At 40.2% G+C, this 25,015-nt stretch overlaps 1 long non-coding RNA gene across 1 annotated transcript in view; it reads left to right on the top strand.

Moving 5' to 3' along the window:
• Positions 1–10,074, top strand: part of LOC126515242 (uncharacterized) — a 55,821-nt gene extending 45,747 nt beyond the window's left edge. The window contains exon 3 of the long non-coding RNA XR_007595784.1: positions 10,003–10,074. This is a non-coding gene — a long non-coding RNA (uncharacterized lncRNA). The remainder of the gene's footprint in view (positions 1–10,002) is intronic.
• Positions 10,075–25,015: the final 14,941 nt, after the last annotated feature.

The following is a 25,015-nucleotide window of genomic DNA, read 5'->3' as shown; positions in this document are numbered from 1 at the left end:
ACACACCTTTAATCCAGACCTCGAGGCTGGAGGGCACACTTTAATCCAGGTCCCACCTTCTGCTGGATGTGTGTCATTATGGGGGCGGGCCTTGAGGTCTTTTCCTCAAGCTTCACTCAGTGTGACAGTCAGTCAACTTCCTGCTGCCTGCAAGATGTAGGATGCTTGGCTATTCCTCCAGCACCAGGCTTGCCTGCATGCCACCATGCATGCACGATGGACTGAACCTCTGAACTGTAAGTGTGCCACCACAATTAAATGTTTCCTTTATAAGAGTTGCTGCGGCCACGGTGTCTCTTTTTTTTTTTTATATTTATTTGTTTATTATGTATACAATATTCTGTCTGTGTATATGTCTGAAGGCCAGAAGAGGGCGCCAGACCTCTTTTACAGATGGTTGTGAGCCACCATGTGGTTGCTGGGAATTGAACTCAGGACCTTTGGAAGAGCAGGCAATGCTCTTAACCACTGAGCCATCTCTCCAGCCCCCACGGTGTCTCTTCACAGCAATACAAATCTAACTAAGACACCTGTTTTAATTATTATTTCATTTTTTTTGTGATTTACCTGTTGTCTTATGTAAAGTTACGTTCTTAAGTCTGAAGAGCTGAAGATATAGCCTGGGCGGTGGTGGCACACGCCTATTTAATCCCAGCACTTGGGAGGCAGAGGCAGACAGACCTCTGAGTTTTAAGCCTGGTCTATAGAGTGAGTTCCAGGACAGCCAGGGCTACAGAGAGAAACCCTGTCTCAAAAAAAAAAACAACAACAAAACAAAAAAAAAAAACAAAAACAAAAAGAAAACCCCTGAAGATTCCATCTATAGGAGAGGGCTATAATATATCCCTGTTTTCAGTTATCATCAGGTGACTATTCTTCTTGTAAACTTTTTGATACATTTTTATTTATTGTGTGTGTGTGCGTGCGCACACACGCGTGCATGCATGCACAATTGTGTCACTGTCTGTGTGGAAATCAAGGGACTACTTGTGGGATTCTATTCTCTCCTTCTACCATGAAGGTCCTAGGCATCAAACTCAGATCCTCTTACTGCCCCAAAGAGAACATCCTTAACTATTCAACTTGCTGAAAAACTTAAAAACAAACTTCTAACATAACCCACAACACAATTATTTTAATTAGTAACAGAGAAGTTTTTTAGATATTACAGTCTTTCAATTAAACTGAGCAGATGCACGATCCAGATTAGTTTTAATATTGACAGAATCTTAAATATCAGTAAGTATGGGGTCAGTTAGGTGCTACACCCACTCTTAATGCCAACATGAAATTTTTTTAAACTGCTGATTATCCCTGAGGATATTTATAATCATTACAACTCTATGCCTTTCCATACATTATAGTCTTTGAAGCAAACAATGATTCTAGAACTTTCATTTCTTTTTTAAAATTTGATTTATGTGTACTAGTGTTTTGTCTGCATGTGTGTCTGCATACCACAATGTGTGTGCCTGGTGCCCTTGCATGTCCTGGGACAGGGGCTACCGATGCTGAGAGCTGCCATTTAAGGACAGGGAATCAAACCCATTTCCTCTGAAAGAGCAGGCAGTGCTCTTAACCACTGAGTCATGGCTCTAGTCCCAATTTTTTATGTCTTAAAGTTATGTTTTCTCAGAAAATCATGACTGTGTATCATTATATAAGTGAACTGAAAGACTTTTAAAAAAAAAGAAAAAAAACCCAACTCTTAATTTGCCCACTCAATTTGTGGTTTGCATTTATTTTCAATTTTCTGTCCTTACTTGTAACACCTAGCATCTCTATCGACTTTAGATTCATCATGCTCATCAACTATTTGGGAGAAAGTGGTTTTTGTATTGATATCAATCATTGACACTCACACTACTTACGGTAAGGCACATGGCCTTCACTACCAGAATTGCATATGCCAAGTCTACTGTGCTGAATAACTGCTCTCTGAACCCACCTTAGTTTGTTGGGTGCATGGGAAGAAAAGATAAGTTGGCTTGATATTTAAAGGCCAATCAAACACATACACAAGCATAATCACAGTCAAGATTAATTTTTTCTGGTTTGCTTTGTTGATTTTTGAGACAAGGTCACACTTCGGTGGGCCTCAAATTCACAAGGAATCTGCCTGAGAGTGGGGATTAAAGCTGTGTGTCATCACACTGGCCAGAAGTAATTTTTTTTTTAAAGATTCACTTGTAAATTGTAGTAATTTCCTAGGTTTATTTTTAAATCTACTTCTAAAGATTTCACTTCCTCTCAGAATGGTTCAACATGCACATAAACCCAATAATTAGGTCAGGATTTTTAACGCAAAGCTGGGGTAGTTTTTACCAATATTGCTGATGGAGGTGGGTCTTGTATCTTATCTGTTGCTTTCATTGGTTAATAATAAAGAAACTGCCTCGGCCCTCATAGGACAGAAAATTAGGTAGGTGGAGTAGACAGAAGAGAATGCTGGGAAAAAGAATCTTAGTAGAGGAGTCGCCATGATTCTCCTGCTCCAGACAGATGCAGGTTAAGATCCTCCCTGGTAAGCCAGCTCGTGGGCTACACAGAATATTAGAAATGTGTTAGAACAATATGTAAGAGCTAACCAATAAGAAACTGGAACTAGCGGGGCCAGGCAGTGTTTGAAAGAATACAGTTTCCGTGTAATTATTTCTGGGCATAAGCTAGCCATGCGGGCGGCCAGGTGCCGGGGACGCAGCCCTGCCGCTCCTATTTCAACATATTGCCCCCAAGGTAAGAAGAGTGTGAATCTTTGAGACACATCTTCTTCCAGTACATGAAGGCATTCTCGAATTTTCTCCCCTTCCATACACCTTTCCATACATAAACCTCGTAAGACATTCTCGAATTTTCTCCCCTTCCATACTCCTTTCCATTCCTTTCCATATATAAACCTCATAAGAACCTCCCCCTACCCTGGGGTAGGGGAGGCTGTAAAATTTGTAAAAGAGGCGCATTTTGTTTACTTTCTCATAGCCTATGCAACTAGCTGGGTGGAAACCCACTAGCCTGTCAGGCCCAAGAATCCCTGCAACCCCGAATGAGGCGGGGCAGAAGCTGGATTCGAGACCTCGTCCCTGCTCGGCTACGTTAACCACAGCGCAGAAATCGGCTTTCTGGAGAACTTTGAGCTGCCATACTTCAGCCGCGTGGAAGCTTTCCTTACCCTCAGCTGGAGCAGGCTCTTCCTTCTCTCACACGAGGTAACGCCTCCCGCTTTGGGTCCACCAGAGACGATGTCCCCGCCCACAGGCCTCGTGTCCACGGATGGCGGCTGAACGCCACACTCCCATTGGCCAGGCCAGACTCCGCCCTCTGGCTCGGTTCCTCAGTTGCCCGGATGTCAGAGTCTAGGGCGTTCTGCACGTCGTTCCCAGAGCCGAAGCCCGTTCCCACCCTGGTAGCCTGGGTGAGGTGTGACATTTGTGAGGTGTGACAGAGGCCATGGCGGCCGGAAGTCTGGAAGAGCGGAGTCTGGATTTATTCTTAGCCGGGCTACCATGTTATTAGCTAAAGTCTCCAGAAGCAACGCATGGCCAATAGCTTTTTCCGCAGGTAACTTTTAAGAGCATTTAGCGATCAAATGGCTGCAGGGAAAGCGAGAAGGCAAACGGGAGGAGGCAACCATAGGTGTGAGGCCAGGTGGTTGTGCAGAACCGGAGGAAGAACATCTGAGGTGGGGCAGGAAAATACGCTTTGAATGGGAGCGTGTGGATTTTGTATCTTGATGGATGGCCACTCCCGCGCACGTTCTAACTTAGAATGATAATGAACAGCCCATTCCTTTGTGTTTCTTAACTTCTGCTTTCTTTTTCGTGGCACAGCTTGGCACCGAGCTTCTTCCAGGAGATTACACGAAGTAATGTATATTTAGTTATTTTACTAATTCATCTCTTTCTTTCTAGTTAATATTTGAAACGCTTATTGTGAAATATCAGTGAGATAAGCTATTTCCTTAAGTCACTTACATCATTCTATTTTGTACAGGCTTGTGCCGCATGTTTCAATAGTATGGGTTATCATTTAGCAACAGTTTTATAGGTGTTCACCTACCAGGGGGATACATTACTTTGCGTTCTTCTACACATTTCATTAAAACCAAAATTATGCAATTTTTCTAATTATAAAAGTATACAGACTCTACTAGAACCAGTAAAATCATTCAAAGACATGTATGTATGTGCAGAAGAAGTCACCGTCATTTCTGTCCTGACTCCCAGGTTAAGGTAATATTTATTAAAATCCGGTTTACAGGTCCAATGAAATGGTTTAGCAAGTTAAGGTGCTTGCCACCAAGGTTGATGACCCAAGTTCAATCCCTGAAACCCACGGCGTGGAAGGAGAGACCAGACTCCTGCAAGCTGTCTGCCCTCTGACCTCTACACACTGGCTGGAGCAGGCATGCCACTCCCCATAGACACAAAATAACTTCAAGAAAATCTAGGTTCTGACTTTTGATTCTCTGCACATCATTACAGATCTAAGCCGGTGGGCACATACAAAGTTGGTTGGCCAGAAATAGAAGAAAATGGACAGTTGACATTTGTCACTAAATAATTCATGGAGAGCCTTCCAGAATCATCTAACTCATCTTTAAAACAAAAACAGTTAAATAACGAGATATCTCACTATAGCTCTGTGTCATCATTTATTCAGATATCCCGAAACTAATGATTGCTTCCAGGATTTCACCTGAACAAATAATGTCACAGTGAAATTTTTAGATATCTCCTCTTGAGTAATTTCTATGGAATTTTTTTTATTTGCTGTCTCAAGCCATGAAAATGTTTCAACTGTGGTAGATACTTCTTGTTTATCTTCCAAAAGTATATAGCACTTTATATGAGAAACGCCAAGAGGGATCTTTTTCCTGAGTACGCAGCAGTACTGAATATATTGCTCTTGAGAAAAATTTGACAGTATAGCATACCACGTACTTTATATATATTTGATAATTGACCACTGTTTAGGTGTTTATGAGTCCTTTGGCGTTCTTCTTATACACATTGCCTATGTATGTACGTATGTATATATTATGTGATTTTTCTGTTGGGTAGGTTGTCTTTTTAAACATCTGGGGCCTGTAGTGAGTCAGACTACCACAGCAGGAGTGTGTGGCTACAGCAAAGTTTTTCATTTCACTGACGCTAGGAGAGGAAGGACTGGACTGGAGAGCCAACATCCCTACTGAGGTTATATCTAGATAAGTATATTGGTTAAAATAAGATCTTGTGGTATAAATAACAGGGCATTTAAAATAATACTAAAAGTCCAGAGATAGGAGTTCTGTATTGATAGGACAGTTCTGCCCACCCCAGTCCCTAGAGACATCGTTCTGTCTCGTTACCGTGATAGACCTTTTGTGCTCTCTATCCTCATGGTCCCAGCCAGTATTTAGGAGTTAGCACAATAGAGGAAAGAATGAAGTAGAGGCTAAAGGATCCCTGTTTCTTTGTGTGTCTGCAGTTTAGGTTGTGAAATACGATATTCATATACAAAAGTACATAAGACAATATGTAGTTCAAAAACTATGTTAAGAAACATCCATGAAACCTCTGCACCAGTCACAGCACAGAACACGGTAAGACGTTCACAAGCCCCGTGTTTCCCTTTTAATCACAGCTCTTCCCTGGAGGATGCCTCTCTCTACCTAGAAATTACTGTAATCCTGACTTGGTACTAATCATTGCCTTGCTTTTTCTTCAGAATGTTCTGCCCGAGTCTAAATGATAGCTTGCCTGTTTTTAAGCCTTGCTTTGTGTTATTTTGGTTCTTCATTCTCCCATGCAGTGGGTATTGTTGAATGTACCCATGTTGATTTACTTTCACTGCTGAATAATGTTCTACAAATATACCTCATTTTCTTTAGCCATCCACTGCCGATGGATACTGTAGTTGGTATCCAGAACGTCCTTCAGAAGCCCATGTATTGGTCCCTAGCACTTCGCAACACTGGAAGGCGATAGGTATAATCCTTTAGAAATGGGGCCTAATGGATGAAAATTATAGTCATAACCTTAGTAGCAATGTTGGGACTCTCGTCAATCTCTCCCTTTTCCAGCAATGACATGAAAACTTTAACCACAGACTTCCTGCTGTGATGTGCTGCTGCTTCACCACAGGTTTAAGTTACACTGTGCCACTGACCATGGACAGCAACATTCAAGACAAAAGCCAAAATTGACAGACCAACCTCCCCTTTTCCTATCCCCTCCCTCATCCCTCCCCCCTCTCTTCCTCTTTCTTCTGCCACTACCCTCACCTTTAGGATAAAGTTCTACTATGTAGCCCAGGCTTGCCTCAGCTCATGACTCTCCTGCCTCAGCCTTCACATTTATTGTAAGCCATTGATATCCTTGTACCTGTACCCTAGTATACTTGTACTTTTCTCTAGACTATGTATTTAGGAATTTTTTCTGAATTTGTTCATAAATGTCAGCATGTTTTCAGAAGTGATAGTTCTTGTTACTCTGTACCTGCACTAACTTTAATAATTTCATGCTTACAAAACTTTGAGAAGTTGGTAAACATCCAGTTGTCTTTTGAGGAAGGTTTTCGTCAGCTACCACATGGTACTAATGCCTACATCGCACTGGTTAACTCCTAGACCCATGGCCACATGTGTCTGTAATAAAAAAACTAGAATCTATAGTGTTTATGCTAGATAGTTACATGCATAGTTACAACTTAGTGATTCAATTACTATAAGAAAGAGAGACCAGGTGTTGGGAAATTATATAGTAATCTCTGCCACACTAATGATAAAAAGCTTTTAAATGCTGAGCTTTATTTAGGACGTGTTATATTGTAAATTCTATTCTAATCACTTGGCCACACTTCAGTACTAGATAAGATATGATATGCCCTAGTTCATAAATAAGAAAACTGGGGCATTGAATGCTTAAGTATATTACTCAAGACTAGCTAGAAAGTGTGATATCGAGTTTTAAACCCAAGTAGTCTGGCTCTAGCATCATCTTAATCAAGGCACATGTTAAAAAAAGGAATGTTTGCTTTCAATCTGTTGTGTGTCCAACAGATAACTTTCTCTCTATACTTCATAAATTACTGTGGATGATTTTCTTAATCTAGCTCCAGGAAAATTTAGCATACCGAAATCACCTTTTCCTTCTACTGTAAATGATATAACTCAATCATTTTTAAAATTTATGATTTTTAAAATTTTGCAATGCTATAGCAATTGATTTTCTTTCACTTTGTAAGTGTGTTCGTATGCACATTATGTGACTGCAGGTGCCTCTCGATGTTAGAGGCCTGATGTAGGTGCTGGAAATTTAATCGTGTCTTCTGGAAGAACATCTTAACCACGGCACTGTCTCTCTAACCCGGACAATTATGGTTCTCTGTAAATGCTGGTTCATCATTTTTATACCATTATTATTCCATAAAACAAGTTGAAATACATACTTGAAATAAATCAATTAAGCTGAAGAGTTGTCCTGAAAGGGGGAAGGGAGAACATCAATTGTGATGATACCAGGTTCACTGATCTGTTCACTCTGGTACTGTGGCCATGACGGAAATGTTTAATGTTTATTAAAAACATATTTGGCATCAGGCACTGACGATGCCGAGAAAGAAAGTAGTTAAAAGTCCTTGACTGAAGTGGCCTTTTTAACAACCCTTCAGATAAGTCTAAGCATCGCTGCCAGGATACTATTTTAATATAACTAATACAGGATTCCACCACTACACTCGGGCTCTCAGATCTCAGTCACCTACAGCGTATAGTCCGAAATCCTGAGCCTAGAGCCTCCCTATTTACTATGGAACTTTAAAGCACTGGCCATTCTCTGAACATTTCTCAGATTTTCCTCCTCTCCAGTCTATTGAGCAGTGCTTTTCTTTTCACAATAATAATTGTTTTGCTCGTGTCTGCCTCACCCACAGACCACAATCTTCCTTAGATCATGGTTCATGGGCCATGCCTTAATTATCTTTATAATCACCCAGTGCAATCCTGAAATGAAAATTTTATTTCTTCTGGAAACCCTTTTGAAATAGCAAATAAACCATGTTTGCATTTCTGTTAAGTGCAGGTTCTCAGTGTTCTTGCAGGGATCTTAATATGTACAAAACGCTCCACAGGCATGACCACATGCTTGCTAAGTGAGCATGGCATGAATGTAGCAATTAGTCATCTGGAGACAGAATTGCCTATCAGCTCAAACCAGATCATGCAGAAAATCTGGATATATGGAATGAAAAGAGTGTTTCATAAATGTGTTACATAACTTATTGTCTTGTGAGAACTAATTTATAGGTGTGGCCTCTCGTACTATCTTTTGATCATCCTGAAGGAACTGTTTTGCATCCGTAGACCGAGAAGAAACACTTCAGCACAACATAGAGTAGATAATTACTGCTGAAAGAGAGCTGGGACTGTAGCAATATCAGCAGAAAGGAAACTGCAGGTGCGGAAGAGAAACAACATTCTACATGGGGGTACTTAACTTTTCATCAAATGCAAGAAAGCAGCATTCACCTCTGCATACATGAATACCTTCTCTCACATGTTCAACTCCTCAGTTTATGGATTATGAGCCATCCCACATAATGTGGACCTTTTATATACACTGAAGAATCCATGAAAGCTTAGATTCTGACGGGGATAGAATCTTTACTCATATATTGGACTTGAATGTGTAACTCCAGAGAATATTGGCTGCAATCAATAAAAATAATCAGATCGCTATTTCCTTGGGACCAATGAGAAGGCTGTGATTTAACATTTCCTTCCTTAATTAACATTCCCCTAAAATGCCTCGTACTTCGTTGCCTAACAAAATTAAGGATTTCCCCAAACTTCCATAGATACAGTACACAAGTCTTCATTCATTGATTATTTTTATTACATTTATTTATTCATTTGGTGTATGGGCGCGGGAGCACTTGTGTGGAGGCCAGCAGACAACTTGAGGGGAGCCGTTCTTTCCTTACACTCTCTGTGTCCCAGGTATTGAACGAAGGTTCTCGGGCTTGGCAGCAAGTGCCTTTACTCACGGAGCCATCTTCCTGGCCCTTGTATGTTATTTTAAGCAAGGAACTATGCTAATTGGCAAGAGTTGTCAAGTGTCTAGGGAACTAGCAGCTTTACATAAAGACCTATCATTCCCTAAGGAAATTAGTGTCATAAGAGAATGGAAGTATAGCAAGGAAATAATGACTTATTGTCTCAACAGATAAGCTGTAAAGACTCAAACGAATAATTGATTAAATGACTAATATTGCGTAAGATTAACCATACCTCTCAGGATTCTAGCCATTTAGAATACAAAACTATAACAGTACCACAGTGTACCCAATAAAAAAGTGAATCAGCTATAAATAAAACAAATTGCTAGACTTATACATCTAACTGTCTGTCTATTGTCTGTCTATCTATCTATCTATCTATCTATCTATCTATCTATCTATCTATCTATCATCTATCTATTTTGAGACAAGTCTCTCTGTAGCTCTGGCTCTCCTGGAACTTGGTATATAGAAATGAACTATATTGCCTGCCTCTGCCTCCCTAGTGCTGGGTTTAAAGTCATGCATCACCAGCAGTTAGACTTCTAAATTTAACTGAATGTGATGAGACATACCTGTAATCCCAGCATTCAGGCAAATACAAGGTTAGCCCAGAGTTTGCAGAGAAGAGCCTGTCTCAAAGATAATCAAGGGGCTGGAGAGATGGTTCAGTGGTTATTCTTGCAGAGGACCCGAGTTCTGTTCTCAGCAGCCACATGGTGACTACAGTCCTCTGTAACTCTACTTTCAGGGAATCCAACAGGCAACAAGTATGGAGGTCTCTGATCTCCACAATTAACAAGCATATATGTGACATACATACTTAGATGTAAGAAAAACACTCATATATCAAAAATAATAGTTGAAATATTTTTAAAATAGCAAGAGTTATCTCTAGTTAAACTTGAAATCCTGAAAATTTTATTTATTTTTATTTTATGTGAATGGCTGTTTTGCCTGCAGGTATGTCTGCACCACGTGCATGAAGAGGAGGCCAGCTGTCCAATTCCCTGGAACTGGAGTTACAGACAGTGGTGAGTTGCCATGTATGTGATGGGAACTGAATCCTAATCCTCTTCAGGAGTAGCAAGTGCTAGGCCATCTCTTTAGCTCCTAACTTGGAAGTTTAAGCTAGAATAAATTATAGCAAATGCCTCCAATATCCAGAGTAGCATATGTATATATATATATATATCTGTAAAATATGGGAAACCTATCATATTATTTTTCTCTCCTCCCCTAAGTCTTAATTTTGTTTGAGGTATCCTTGACTGCTTTGTTATGTTTTAAAATGGAGGTGATGAAACACTGCCAAATTTGGAAAGATGACATTGCATTAATAATTCCATATGCAGGAGAAATAATTTTGTGAAAAGCTGAGTATAGTTCTTTCTCTAAGAACGAAAAGATCTTATAAATCAATTTTCATCCCTTTACATAATTGTTTGTTCTTGTGGTAATGGCTCATGTTGGAGCCTAGGCTAGCCTAGAAATCATAGTGTGACTGATTTGGTTCCAAATTCACGGCAAACTTCCTGCCTCGGCCTTGTGAATGCTGGGGTTTCAGTGTTAAGTCACCATGCTTGGCTTTTATCCCATTATATTTTTAATTTAGGACCAGCCTTGTACTTAAGAATATAAATTAACAAATAATTGTTGGACACCCACTGTATATTCCTCATGTACAAACTTAATAGGAAGTTAGGCAACTGGTCCTAACAGGAAGTGCAGGAAAATAGTAAATTCATACAGGCAGGCTCATTTGCTCCACTACCAATATATATGCTTTAGCAAGGCCTTCCCTGTCAAGTATCAGAGTTCATCAATTCATCTAATATAGAGGAAAAAATAGTGTTAATATATACCAGTATTGTTGTGGGTCAGAAATACTCTTAAATACGACACTGCATATCTGCACTTCTAAATGTTCCCCTTACACACCAAATAATTGACACCAGTGGTTCTCAGTTGGAAGTAATTTTGTTCCCTGAGAAAACATTTAGAGCTGGGTGGTGGTGGCGCACGCCTTTAATCCCAGCACTCTGGAGGCAGAGGCATGAAGATCTCTATGAGTTCAAAGCCAGCCTGGTCTACAGAGCAAGTTCTAGGACAGGCTCCAAAGCTACAGAGAAACCTTATCTCAAACCTCCCCCGCCACCAAAAAAACATTTGGAGACAATACTTTGTTGTTAAATTTGGGGCTCTGACTGGCGTCTTGTATGCAAATGACAGAAATGCTGCTGAAATGAGCAGCTCCGTTCTCACCTCACTGCTCCACAAAGCATTGTCTGTCCCGTGATAATCCGTAGTGCCAGCACTCAAATCTGGATCTGAATGTCTCCCCAACCCTGCTACTCATAGATACATGACACCTACCTCCTTCTCTGCATGGCCTTCACATTCTACGTAAGGGAGAAATGGAAATGTATTTCTTCACTTTCCTCAAAATATTTATGTAGACTCATTGGACCTTATCTTTCTGTGGCTGAGTACCTCTTTCCCTGTTCTAAGTTATTCCCCCTTTCCTATTTAAATTCTGTATACCACAAACAAAAACACATTCTGTACCACAGGACAAAGATAAAATATTAGGCAGAGTTCATTCCCGTTGGTATTGTTATCCCCTCTCATCTGCACAATGGTTTGACAGGCTTTTCTTTCCATGTACATTTTTATTCTGTCCCACATATAGTAATGACCTTTTTGTGTCTAAAAGTGCTTCATTATATTCTGTCCTAAAATACTCTCTAAAACTTACCTTATTTTTGTTCTTTTAAAAATTTCCAGTACCTCCTATGATGTCCCCACCTGTTTCCTAGACCAGTTCTTCCAGTCTTTTGTCTGCATGTGCTAGAGAATTTGGGTTATGTCCACCACCGCTATCCAAAGCATCCAGTAGTGAGCCAGTGCCTATACATAATAACTATTGATAGTTACATGCCATCAATTTACAAGCTCTAAGCTTGGCATATCATTGGGAAATACAATTTTAAGGCGTGCTGCTTGTTCATTCTGTATTTGTTTAACCCTGTGAAGCTGTGATTCCTTGCCTGTCTAAAACACCTGATGGTCTAATAAAGAGCTGAGCTGTAAATAGAAGGGCAGGAGCAAGGATAGGCAGTGCCGGTAGGCAGAGAGGATAAACAGAAGGAGAAATGAGAAGAGGAGGCACAGGAGACAGTGGGGGAACCAGCATAAGACCAAACTAGGCCCTATGAATGTGGGTGACAGTGTATGGCTGGGTGGACTGTGCTTGTACTGGCCTTTTGGAACCCATTCTCTTTGCATGGATACCTTGCTCAGCCTAGATATAGTGGGGAGGGCCGTGGTCCTGCCTCAGAGTGATAAGCTAGATTTTGGTGACTTCCCATGGGAAGTCTCACCTCTCTGAGGAACAGATAGGGGGTGAGGGGGAAGGTAAATGGAGCAGGAGGAGGGGAAGGAGTGGGAACTGGGATTGGTATGCAAAATGAGAAAAGATAGTTTTTCTAAAAAAAATTTAATTAATTAATTAAAAAAAAGAGAGAACAAGGAGAGGAGGATGTCAGGGACCAGCCACCCAGCCACATAGCCAGCCATAGAGTAAGAAGGAAAGTAAGATATATAGAAGTAAGAAAAGGAAAAACCCCAGAGGCAAAAGGTAATTGTGATAATACAAATTAAGAAAAGCTGGCAAGAAAGAAGTCAAGCTAAGGCCGGGCATTTATAACTAAGAATAAACCTCCATGTGTGATTTATTTGGGAGCTGGATGGTGGCCCTTCCCAAAAAAGCTGAAAGAGCAAAAAAAACAACCCACAACAGCAAATGATGTAAGTTAGTTAGCGAGAAGAAAATATGAAGTTAAAGAGGTTAAGCGATGGATTCAAAATTATGCATCCAGGGACTGAGAAGCCAGAATTCAAGTCTGTCACATGCCAACATCTATACATTTTATACAACACGTCATTCCTTGAGATGTTAGTCTCTAAACTTTTTTCAGCTACGTCTGGCCTTCATCCAGATCACACTCTTGCCAAAGTAACCATTCTTTACTATATACCGTCTTTGCTTGTTTTTCTTCCATCGGTGCCTTATATTATAATCTCTGTCTACATGAGCCTATTCACCCAACTCTATAGGTCCAAATACCCACCAATCTTCTAAGGCCCAACTCAGCTCTCTCAGCTTTACTTGGTCTCCTCTGACCCTCATTTTCAAGCATAGGTATGCTTGGTTGCTTTCTTTACTCCTTCCTGTTTGAGAGCAGCATATCTGTTACCCCATTCTAATGTCTCTATGTAGCTCTTTGCAGATACTCTTTCATATATGGTGTGTGTGTGTGTGTGTTAGAGATGACTCAGCAGTTAGGAACACTGAACACTGGTTGCTCTTCCAGAGGATCCAAGTTCAATTTCCAGTACCCATATGGTAGCTAACAACCATCTGTAACTTGAGTCCTAGGACATCTGGTGGCATCTTCAGCCACACATGTATGTAGTATATGACATTCAGGCAGGTAAAACACTCACATACATAAAATAATTCCTTAAAAAAGAACTTAAAGCAGATGCTCAATAAATTTGGTTGCTTCCAATATTCACAACAATTCTCCAAGATATTGATATCCTTTACTAACAAATAAGGAAACTGAGGTTCATAGAAGTTAAGTGACCTGCCCAATTGTACGGGTGCTACAGGATGACTCAAGCTTGACACTACCTGTGACTTCAGGGTTTGGCCCCTCCTACACCGTATGTCCCAGCACACCCCTTCCTCTTAGTAGCTATGAGCACATGTTGAGCCGATGAGTAAATGTGTGTTAAGAACATATTATTGCAGATAGAGAATCATGAGAGAGTCGTGGTCATAAAAAGAAGAGTGACTCACTTCCGCGTGTAGCATTCATCATTCATTTAGGCAAAAGGAAAACAATCCCTCCCATTCTGATAAAATATCTTAGGCTGCAGTGTGCTGAAGTCTTCATTATACACGTGAGCATATACCTTTAACAGTTATTTAAAATCAGTAGGTAGTTAGAAAATTGGGGGTTAATTTTTCCTTTCCTATCAGTTTCATGTAGTAAAATTTATCATTTTCTTCTTTGCTTTTTCTCCTTTAAACGCCATGTTTAGAAAAGTCACTGCAATACAAAAGATTGTTTCAACAGTCAGTATATTTTCTTGTTTTACTACATCGTCCTTTACATTTAGGAGTTCTAGCTTGTGTGCAGCACATGTGTGTAAGGTGTGAAAAATATTTATAATTAATTTTTTGTTGTTTTTTTCAGATAGGGTCTGGCTTCAAATTCACAGAGATCCATCTACCTCTTCCTCCCAAGTGCTGGGATTAAAGGTGTGCACTACCACTGCCCAGCATAATTTAATAGTTTTACACATTAAGTTACCTAACTATTAACTTAGCTTTCTGATAGTTGGATAATTTAATGTTATTCAGCTATTTATTTGCCCTTTTAATTTTTAAGTTATGCCATTATCATATACTTACATATGCTAAATTTGTGTGTGTGTGTCTAGTTTTTTTTTACTTGTTCTACTGATGGTTTAATTCTGAAATAAAACAATTGTTGGGACTGTGAAAGTTTTAATATCTCATGTGATAATATAATATGTTACTCTTCTGTTTAAAAAAATGTCCTGGCTACTAATAGTTAGCCTTAAAAACAAATGTAAAAAATATTTTATTGTTAGCATGATGGCAAATGCTCCTGGATTCCCCACATTCCACTCTGCTCAGCCTTCCAGAGGCTGAAGAAGGAGGATCATTAGTACACACACACACACACACACACGCGCGCACACGCGCACACACATGCACACACACACACGCACACACATGCACACACACACACACGCTCACACTTTATCAGAGTAATTATTACAGCTTTGGTTTTCTTTTCTCAAAATCAATTATGTTAAGCCCTTTGTATTCCATATAAATATTAAAGTCAGCATGTGAAACTTACACTAAAAGACCCACATCAATAGAGTTGCAGAACTTATGGTAAGTGAAATGAGCCAGGTTCAGAAAGACAAATATTACACGTTTCACTCATATATGAAGTTTAAAAAATTGATCTCACAAAAGTAAACAGTAGAATAGTAACTACCAGAGGTCAGGGTGACGATGGGGAGGAAAGCTGTCGGATATTGAAGTGAGTTAGAAGGAATAAGTTATAATAGCACAGTAGCATGGCTGTAGTTAATGTATTGTAGAGCTTAAAATAGCTAGAAGGAAGCATTCTGAATATTCACAACACACACAAAAATGGTAAGTGCTTGAGATAGTCTAGTTACCCCAACTTAGTCATTATGCTCAGAATACTAGAATTGAAATGACATGGTGTAGCCCATAAACAATCACAATAATTGTACCATTTTGAAGCCAGTAGAACCTTAACTGAGGTTGTATTGAATCTGTAGATCAACTGAGTAATATTTTCACTTAATAGTTTTGAATCTTTTACTCTATAAATACTCTAATAATACTTTCAGTCCTACAATTGATCTTTCTGGTGTTAGCCGTTAGTCTTCTGATACCCACTATTTGCTTCCGCGTTCGTTTACTTTCATCCCGTCTGTGTTCTTAAAGTGTCTCTCGTATGTGTGGATACAGTAGGGCCTTGCTGTGTGCGAGTGCGAAGATGCACTGCCCTTGTGCATGTGCACACATGCCAGAGGAAGGCGGTCTTTGTCTCCCTTCATTGTATTTGGCCTTACTGCCTTGAGACAGAGTCTCATCATTTCAGATCGGCTGGTTGGCCAGCCGGCTCCTGGGATGCACCTGTCTCTGTCCCTCAGTGGTAGGGTTACAGGCATGCATAGCCTTTTGTTAGTGCCAGGGGTTCAAACTCAGTTCCTCACACTTGCAAAGCAAACACTCCTATGTTGACCTGCCCCACGACCAGCAAGGTTAAATTCCAAAGATCGAAGACTATTGCAAAGACCTGCATGCAGGAAAACCAGGGACTCTAGGCATTAAAGCTTAAGAGTAGTGCAAACAAAGGACTTTTCATTTTTATCATTAAAGCAAGCAAAACATAAGGTGATGTTTACCATTAGCTTAAACAAATATAAGTACAGCAGTGAATACACTTGTGTTATATCTTCTAATTTTTGGGCATGTGAGAAGAGCCTAGAATAATCCTCCCAGGCCTTTGCCTTTCCCACAGAATTCTCTTTATGTCCTTGCCTTCAAGTGCACTCAGTCATCATAGTTTATGCCATTCTTTGTAGAAGGCCACCTTGTGGGAACAACATTCTGCACACTGCCCTATCCATAGTTTACAGTAAGGTCATAGCTTTCTTACAACATAGGCTTCCACACTCTTACGCCAACCATCTCCCCAGCTTCCCATTCTGCTTTTTTTAAAATGAATTTAATTTATTTATTTAAGTATTTAATTAAATATAGATTTAAATATCCATTTTGTCAATCTTGTCTTTTAATTAGAAGGATTGGGATATTAACATTTATTATAATTATTGGTAAGATTAAGTTTAAGTCTATTACTTTATTGTATTTTTTCATTTATGCTGTTTTGTTCCTTTCTTATTATGTCCTGCCTTCTATGGGACTATTTTTAATGCTTTTGTTGCTGTTGTTTGTTTTTGTGTGTGTGTGTGTGGTTTTTTTTGTTGTTGTTTTTTAGATAGGGTTTTACTGGGCAGCCTTGGCTGTCTTGGAACTCACTCTGTAGACCAGGCTGGCCCCAAATTCACAGAGATCTGCCTGCCTCTGCCTCCTGAGTGCGAGGATTAAAGGTGTGAGCCACCACTGCACAGCTATTTTTTTAACATTTTAATTAGCTTGGGCTATTTCTTTTCATAATATTTTTTAGTTTTTAGTGGGTGTAATATATATATAATATATATATATATAAAACTAACTTTTCACAGCCTATTTAGAATTTTATGAATCCAAGCAAAATGCAGAATATAACAACTTTATAAACTTTACCATCTCATTAATTATATATGGTAATTATATATTTTACTTTCCTTGGGAATATTACCAAGCAGTGTTATAATTTTACTTAAAACACTATATAGAAATTTTAAGAAATAAGGGGGAAAATGATGTATAGAGTCACTCGTCTCCACCATTTTCTTTGAGATTGTTTTGGGTTTTATTTATTTACTTACTTATTTGAGACAGGGTCTCATGTAGTTCATGCTGGTCTCAAACTCACGAGGTAGCCCAAGCTAACTATGAACTCCTGATACTCCTGCTTTGCCCCGAGAGTCTCTACCATGCCTCTTACTCTTCCCTCATCCCTGAAGGTATAGTTCTCACCATGTTGGTTATTTCTCTTCATCCTCTAGAGGTCCCGTTAATATTTCTTATAGAGAGTAAACCTGCTCATAGCCAATTTTTGATATTAATCTTTCCATATTTTTGTGTTGTGGATCCATTAAGAAATTCTGTTTTATTGTTTGCTATAGTTAGTTTTAGTATTTTTGCCTTTAAACTTTATTCTAAAATTAAAAGTGATTTATATGCCACCATTATAACAGCAGAATCAGCCGCGCATTCTTTTTAATCCTTTTATGGCCTCCCCCTCCAAGAGTATTCTTAAGCTTGAACTTCCCATATTCTGTTTCAAAATGAGTTTCTCTGATGAGGGCTTAGTGTTTCATTCTTTGTTCTCTTCTTGGGCAAAATATCTGAGCCACTGGACTATGGAGAGTCCCTCTTCTTTATGGACCAGGACACTGGGAGGCGGCAGTTCTGACCGTCTCGTCTTTCATCTTCCCGAATGGAACTTCTGCCCTAGGAAGAAAGTAGGGCAAGAATGACCAGAGTCCCCGTGTTCTTGGCTTGTCACATGTGACTAGTCTTTAGGAAGAAGGGAGAGGTCAACATAGTGGCACCATCTGCCAGGTTTAACCATCTGTAATTCAAAGCTGGGGTGTGGACTGCCAACAGCTGGCTGCTGTATTCTCATGACGAGACTCTGATGATGAGATATGAGGAGAAGCAGCCCCGTTTGTGTGGGGAGCTGTTGTAGAGTTTGGGGAAAGAGAGCTAGGAGGAAGCAGGCCATGGTTATTGTACCACAGACTCTTGCTCCCCTTTCCTAGTTCTTGTTTTTTTTTTTTTAAATTTCATAGATTTTTGCACAATTTTTTCACTTTCTATAATTCTTATCACAGTTTCCATATATTTAAAAACAGCTTATTTAAAGATAATATTCCGCAGTTATGGGTATCACTGGAGAGAGGTGCACGACCCTACTCACACTGCCCGTCTGGAAGTGGGACACTACTTTTAAAAAGTAGTTTGGATAGAAGATTGACAAACTTTGCTACATGTCAGATAGTAAACATATTTTCTTTATAAGAAAAATGATCTTATGTACCTATTCAAATATGCCATTGTACCACAAAAATAGCCATAGACAATACATAAATAAAAGGCAGTGGCTGTGTCCCAGTAAAATTCCCCTTATAAAACTGATTTAGTAATCAACAAAATTAAAAAAAAAAGATGCAGCAGGAAAAAAAACAGATTTGAACCATAGGTCATAAGTTACCATCCCCTGCTATAGATCACAGCATAACATAGGATATTAGCAATGATCAATTTTTCTCATAGAAAACAAGATGAGTAAATATTACATAATTTCCTCCTATATGAGTCTTTATGTTAGTGTTCATAAAAATGTCACATGTCCATCATCAGAATAGACATGTACACTAATTAAATTCAGTCATCTTTTTATCATTAGTCAACTAGATAAAATCCACAATTTCACCTGCATTTCTTTGTCCTGACAAAGATATATTTATAAAGATAGAAAGCCAGAACACATTATATTTAATAGTCTGTTAGCTTGACTTGACTTCTGAGCCTCCATTGGTGTCTTAAGCCATGCAATGTTAGGAACAGGACTGCAGTTAATAACAATAACAAACAGAAGATCAGGTGCTGCCTTTTATTACCTTACACCACGATGGGTAAAGTGAGCCTGAAGCCGTGCGGGCTACAAGAACGATGAGCAGCTTTCAGGAAGGGCAGCAACGCTCACCTAACTAGACCTGGATGGAGGTGGGTGGTCCTTGGACTTCCCACAGGGCAGGGAACCCTGATTGCTCTTCGGGCTGACGAGGGAGGGGGACTTGATCGGGGAGGGGGAGGGAAATGGCAGGGAGGAGGCAGAAATCTTTAATAAATAAATTAATTAATTAAGAAAAAAGGGCAGCAACAACTGTAAGAATGGAGAAGCAAATGTAAAAGCTTTATATGCCTGAAGTTTTAATGTTATTGGCCTAAAATAGGCTGTTAATATGTTATACGTAAGCCTACGATAACCACAAATTAAAAGTATCAAGAAACGGCACAAAAGAGATGGAAATTAAATCGTACAACCACAAAATTTAGCAGATCATCAAGGATGAGAGTGGCAAATGACAACCAAACAAGAATTGGTGTTTATTCTATCAGAAAAAAAAAATAAACCCACCACTCAAAATCTGACAGGTGAAAGAGTCAATATGGAGTGCTAAAGGGAAACGATCATCCAGAAAATATAACAATAATAAACATATATGCACTTAAATATTCACAGAACTTAAGGGAGAAATAGACAACTGTATTATGATGCAGTCATAGTAGGGGGCTCAGGACCTTACTTTTAACAATGAATTCAGACAGAAAAATCAACAAAGAAACAGCAGTCTTTAATGACAACATTCTAATGTGCAAAGCAAATGTATACTAAACATTGTGTCAGCAGCAGGATGTCTTAACTGGGGTTTCTTTTGTGATAAAGCACAATGACCAAAACCAAGTGTTTATTTCAGCTTTCAGTTCACAAGACAATCTATACAGTCAAAGGACGTTAGGGCAGGAACCTGGTGGCAGAAACTGAAGCACAGGCCAGGGAGGAAGAGTTTACTGGCTTGCTTACCATGGCTTGCTCAGACTGCTTTCTTATACTATTCAGGACCACGTGCCCAGGGTGGCACCATCCGCAGTGAGCTGGGATTGCTAACATCTATCCTGAATCAGGAAAAGGCTCAGCAGCTTTGCTTACAGGCCAATTTTATGGAGTCATTTTTCTCAATTGAAGTCCCCTCTTCTTATGTGACTTTAGATTGTACCAAATTGACAGAACACTAGCCAGCACACTACAGAATCATCTCAAATATCAAGGAACATGTCTCGGAATAGATAAGTCACAGAACAAGTCTTATCAAATTTAAGAAAATTGAAATCCTGTGCCTTTTTTTTTCTCCCACAATCATATCAAACTAGAAATCATTAACAAGAGGAAAATTCAGAAATCTGCACATCAAGCAATCTGACCCTAAACAGCCAAGTGGGTCAAAGAGACCAAAAGGGGAACAAGAGCATGAGACAAGCAATGGTGGGAATATAATACACCAAACCTAAAAACTAATAGCTCCGTGGTAAGTTGAGTTACCAGCAGATGAGTCATTCAGGAATACAGAATTAATTAATGTCTTCTTATCTTGGCGATAGTATCTTTAGGTATCCTCACAGCATATCTGAACCAAGAACCCAACAATCTCTAGTCCTAGTTCCATTGTGTGCAATTCTTGTCTTTGGAGATGGCTGAGAGCATAATCTGGCTGGTGTGTATTCTGTAGACACACGCCAAGGCAAAAACCTCCTACAAAGGGTTTAAGTGATATTAAAAAAAAATACAAAACAAGTAGTGTTGTTGTGATTTGAATGTCAAATGTTTCCCACAGGCTTGTGTATTTGAATATTTAGTCCCCAGATGTTTGTGCTGTTTGGGGAAGCTGTGGAGCCTTTGGGACTGTGGTTTAGCTAGCAGAAGTGGGCCACTGGAGGAATTCATTAAAGGCCATATCTCCTTCTGATTATGACCTGAGCACTCCTTTTCCTGATCTGCCAAGATGTGAATGAGCCACACTGCAAACTCTTTCTACTCCAGTCCCTACCATGATGGACTGTCCCCTCTGAGACTGAGTCAGACTAAATCCTCCTGTGAGTGCTTCAGTCAGGTATCATGATGTCACAGCAACGGGGAAAGCTGTCGTAAAAAGCAATGGACTAACGCCAGTAAGCCTGGGGTGCTTCAGAGGTCACCAAATCTAAAAAAGTAGGCAAGGATTGATTTTCCAAAAGCTGTGTAATGCACAGCCATTTAAAAACCTGCCCACAGATGCTTTTTTGTTCCTCACACGGGTAGTGTCTGCTCCTCATCTCATCCCTGTTTGCTGTTGCTCTTACTACTGGTTTGGGGACAGGTTTTCAGTATCTCTCACCCAGGCAGGCTTTGAACTCACCACCCTTTTGCCTCTGTCTCCTGAGTCCTGGGATAAAAGTGCACACCATCACTCTGGCAAGTTGTCTATTCCTTTTTGTTTGTTTGTTGTCTTTTTGAGACATGTTTTTCTGTAGCTTTGGAGCCTGTCTTAGAACTAGCTCTTGTAGACCAGGCTGGCCTCAAACTCACATACATCTGCCTGCCTCTGCCTCCCAAGTGCGCCACCACCGCCCAGCTCAGCTGTCTATTCCTTATGGGTGTAGGCAAATGTACTATTGCTCTAACCAACAAAAGTATCCTAGAAAATGATGCTGTGGCACGTCTGGGGCATGCTGGTAGCTCTGAACCACTATCTCAGAGCCACCAGGCCATGAGAAGGCAAGTTACATTACATGTCTTGGGATTCAGGAGTTCTGCTGGTCACCCTCTTCAGGTCACCATGGATCAAGTATCTGACATTAGTGAAAAAGTCTTTGGATATTTTCCAAATGGGTTAGTTTTGTTGAGTGCAAGGGGTCTCTTAGTAACTAACATAAATGTCCCAGATTGGATCTTCTCTTTTAACAACAATCTAATCAAGATGCCAGTCAGCTGTGATTTATAGGCTACATCTATCTGCCACCCTTAAAAATTTTTCATTTTGTTTGTTTGTTTGCTTTTTTGATGTGGCCCACAGGTTAAGAATGGATTTTACAAGCTGGCAGTGGTGGCACATGCCTTTAATCCCAGCACTCAGGAGGCAGAGGCAGGCAGATCCCCGTGAGTTCAAAGCTGGTCTGGTTTACAGAGCAAGTTCCAGGACAGAGAAACCCCGTCTCAAAAAAGCAAAAATAAAATAAAATAATCCATTTAAAAGGTTATCTTTCTGGTATTGCTCATTGGAAATTGAATGGGGTTTCATGAAGAGAGGCTTGAAAACCAACAAGGCTATTCTGGTTCTATGTGGCAGTCACATGGCTTCTCATATCTGCCCCCAGCAAATAAAAGAACAAGTTTGACTTATGTAATAATTAGTGTATCTGTTCTGAATGCCCGAGATGCAGGCACTAAGCATGTCACAAGGCATAGTCATGTCTTCCCAAGGTTAAAGAAAGAGGCACTCATAACTGATGACCCAGTGCCCTTCATAGATCTCAAAAAAAAAATGTCAACACAGAAAGGTCAGGAAGGGGGCAAGTGGTGGGAGAAAGATGTGATTTTAAATGTTTTTTTTTTCACTTTAAATTTTTTATTAATTCTTTTTAATTTTAATTTATTTATTAATTAAAAATTTCTACCTCCTCTTCTCCTCCCATTTCCCTCCCCCTCCCCTCCCCCTTCCTCTCCAGTCCTAAGAGAAGTCAGGGTGCCCTGCCCTATGGGCAGTCCAAAGCCTTCCCCTCTCTATCCAGCTCTAGGAAGGTGTGCATCCAAACAGACTAGGCTCCCAAAAAGCCAGTACATGAAGTAGAATCAAAACCCAGTGCCATTATCATTGGCTTCTCAGTTAGCCCTCATTGTCAGCCACATTCAGAGAGTCTGGTCTGATCACATGTTCCATCAGTCCCAGTCCAGCTGGCCTTGGTGAGCTCCCATTAGATCAGTCCCACTGTCTCCGTGGGTGGACGCACCCCTCGCGGTCCTGACTTCCTTGCTCATGTTCTCCCTCCTTCTGCTCCTCATTTGGACCTTGGGAGCTCAGTCCAGTGCTCCAATGTGGGTCTCTGTCTCTATCTCCATCCATTGCCGGATGAAGGTTCTATGGTGATATTCAATATATTAATCAGTGTGGCTATGGGACAAGGCCAGTTCAGGCACCCTCTCTGCTACCCAAGGACCTAGCTGGGGCATCTCCTTGGACACCTGGGAACCCTTCTAGAGCCAAGTCTCTTGCCAACCCTAAAGTGGCTCCCTTAATTAAGATATCTTCTTCCCTGCTCCCATATCCACCCTTCCTCCATCTCAACCATCCCATTCCCCCAAGCTCTCCCCAATCCTCCCCTTCTCCCTTCTCTCTCCCCATCTTCCCTTCCCCCTCTCCCCTCCCCACCCCCGTGCTCCCAACTTTTGGCTGGCGATCTTGTCTACTTCCAATATCCAGGAAGATAAATATATGTTTTTCTTTGGGTTCACCTTATTATTTAGCTTCTCTAGGATCACAAATTATAGGCTCAATGACCTTTGTTTACGGCTAGAATCCACTTGTGAGTGAGTACATACCGTATTCATCTTTTTGGGTCTAGGTTACCTCACTCAGTAAAGTGTTTTCTATTTCCATCCATTTGCATGCAAAATTCAAGATGTCATTGTTTTTTATTGCTGAATAGAACCCTAAAGTTTTTATGTGCCACACCTTCTTTATCCATTCTTCTATTGAGGGGCACCTAGGTTGTTTCCAGGTTCTGGCTATTACAAATAGTGCTGCTATGAACATAGTTGAACAAATGTTTTTGTAGTATGATTGGGCATCTCTTGGGTATATTCCCTAGAGTGGAATTGCTAGATTCTGAGGTAGGTTGACTCCCAGTATCCTGAGAAACCGCCACACTGATTTCCAAAGTGGTTGCACAAGTTTGCATTCCCACCAACAATGGATGAGTGTTCCCCTTACTCCACATCCTCTCCAGCATAGGCTATCATTGATGTTTTTGATTTTAGCTATTCTGACAGGTGTAAAATGGTATCTCAAAGTTGTTTTGATTTGCAAGTTTGAAAAGTGATTTTGACAGTGAGATAGAGTGTGTCTTTACTTACCATTTGGACACACACCTGTTTCTCAGCTTCTGTGTAAGTGGTATAAACCAAGTCATCCTTTTGTTTGTTTTGTTTTGTTTTGTTTTTCTGAGACAGGGTTTCTCTGTGGTTTTGGAGTCTGTCCTGGAACTAGTTCTTATAAATCAGGTTGGCCTTAAACTCACAGAGATCCTCCTGCCTCTGCCTCCCAAGTGCTAGGATTAAAGGCTTGTGCCACCAACACCCGGCTCCTCGTCATTCTTAAATAGTATTGCCAAATTTGTTTAGGCTATACAGGAGTCACTGTTGGGGAAAAGTACACGGGAGTAGTGATGATTTAAAGGATAACCAACATTATGAAAATCACTGTGGATTTATTGATGCTACTATGCCAGCTCTTAAAGGTCTGAGTCAGCACTGCTTCCATCACTCTATGACTTTGTAGTAACAAGGAAGAAGCAACTTAATTTCTTAAAGTCCTTCAGTTGTAAAATACCTATAAAGCTTTTGTAGAAACAAATTGGACCAGGTGTACACAGATACTAGAAGGCTATGGTCACACAATTGTCCTTTTCCTCTGTGTTGGACATTACCAGGTACTTGATAGAGATGGTTTTAGGGTCACTGTGCAGTCATTCTGACATTAAATGATATGAGACATTCCCAAGGATGCCACTTTAAGAAGATTGTGAGGACCTGGCGGTGGTGTCACACACCTTTAATCCCAGCATTCAGGAGGCAGAAGCAGGCGGATCTCTGTGAGTTAGAGGTCAGTCTGACCTACAGAGCAAGTTGCAGGGCAGCCAAAGCTACACAGAAATACCCTGTCTTGAAAAAAGGAAGAGGAGGAGAAGAAGAGGATGAAGATGATTATTGTGAGAACCAGGTGGTAGTGCACCCCTTTAATCCCAGTACTAGGGAGGCAGAAACTGGTGGATCTCTGAGTTTGAGGCCATTCTACTCTAAATAGCGAAGTTCAAGATAGTCAAGGTTCTATAGTAAAG

The sequence above is a fragment of the Alexandromys fortis genome, unplaced genomic scaffold (assembly GCF_014885135.2).
Source record: "Alexandromys fortis isolate MF-2015 unplaced genomic scaffold, M_Fortis_MF-2015_v1.1 scaffold_18, whole genome shotgun sequence".
NCBI lineage: Eukaryota > Metazoa > Chordata > Mammalia > Rodentia > Cricetidae > Alexandromys > Alexandromys fortis.
The sequence above is the reverse complement of the archived record's forward strand: the minus strand, read 5'-3'. Positions and strand labels throughout refer to the sequence as shown.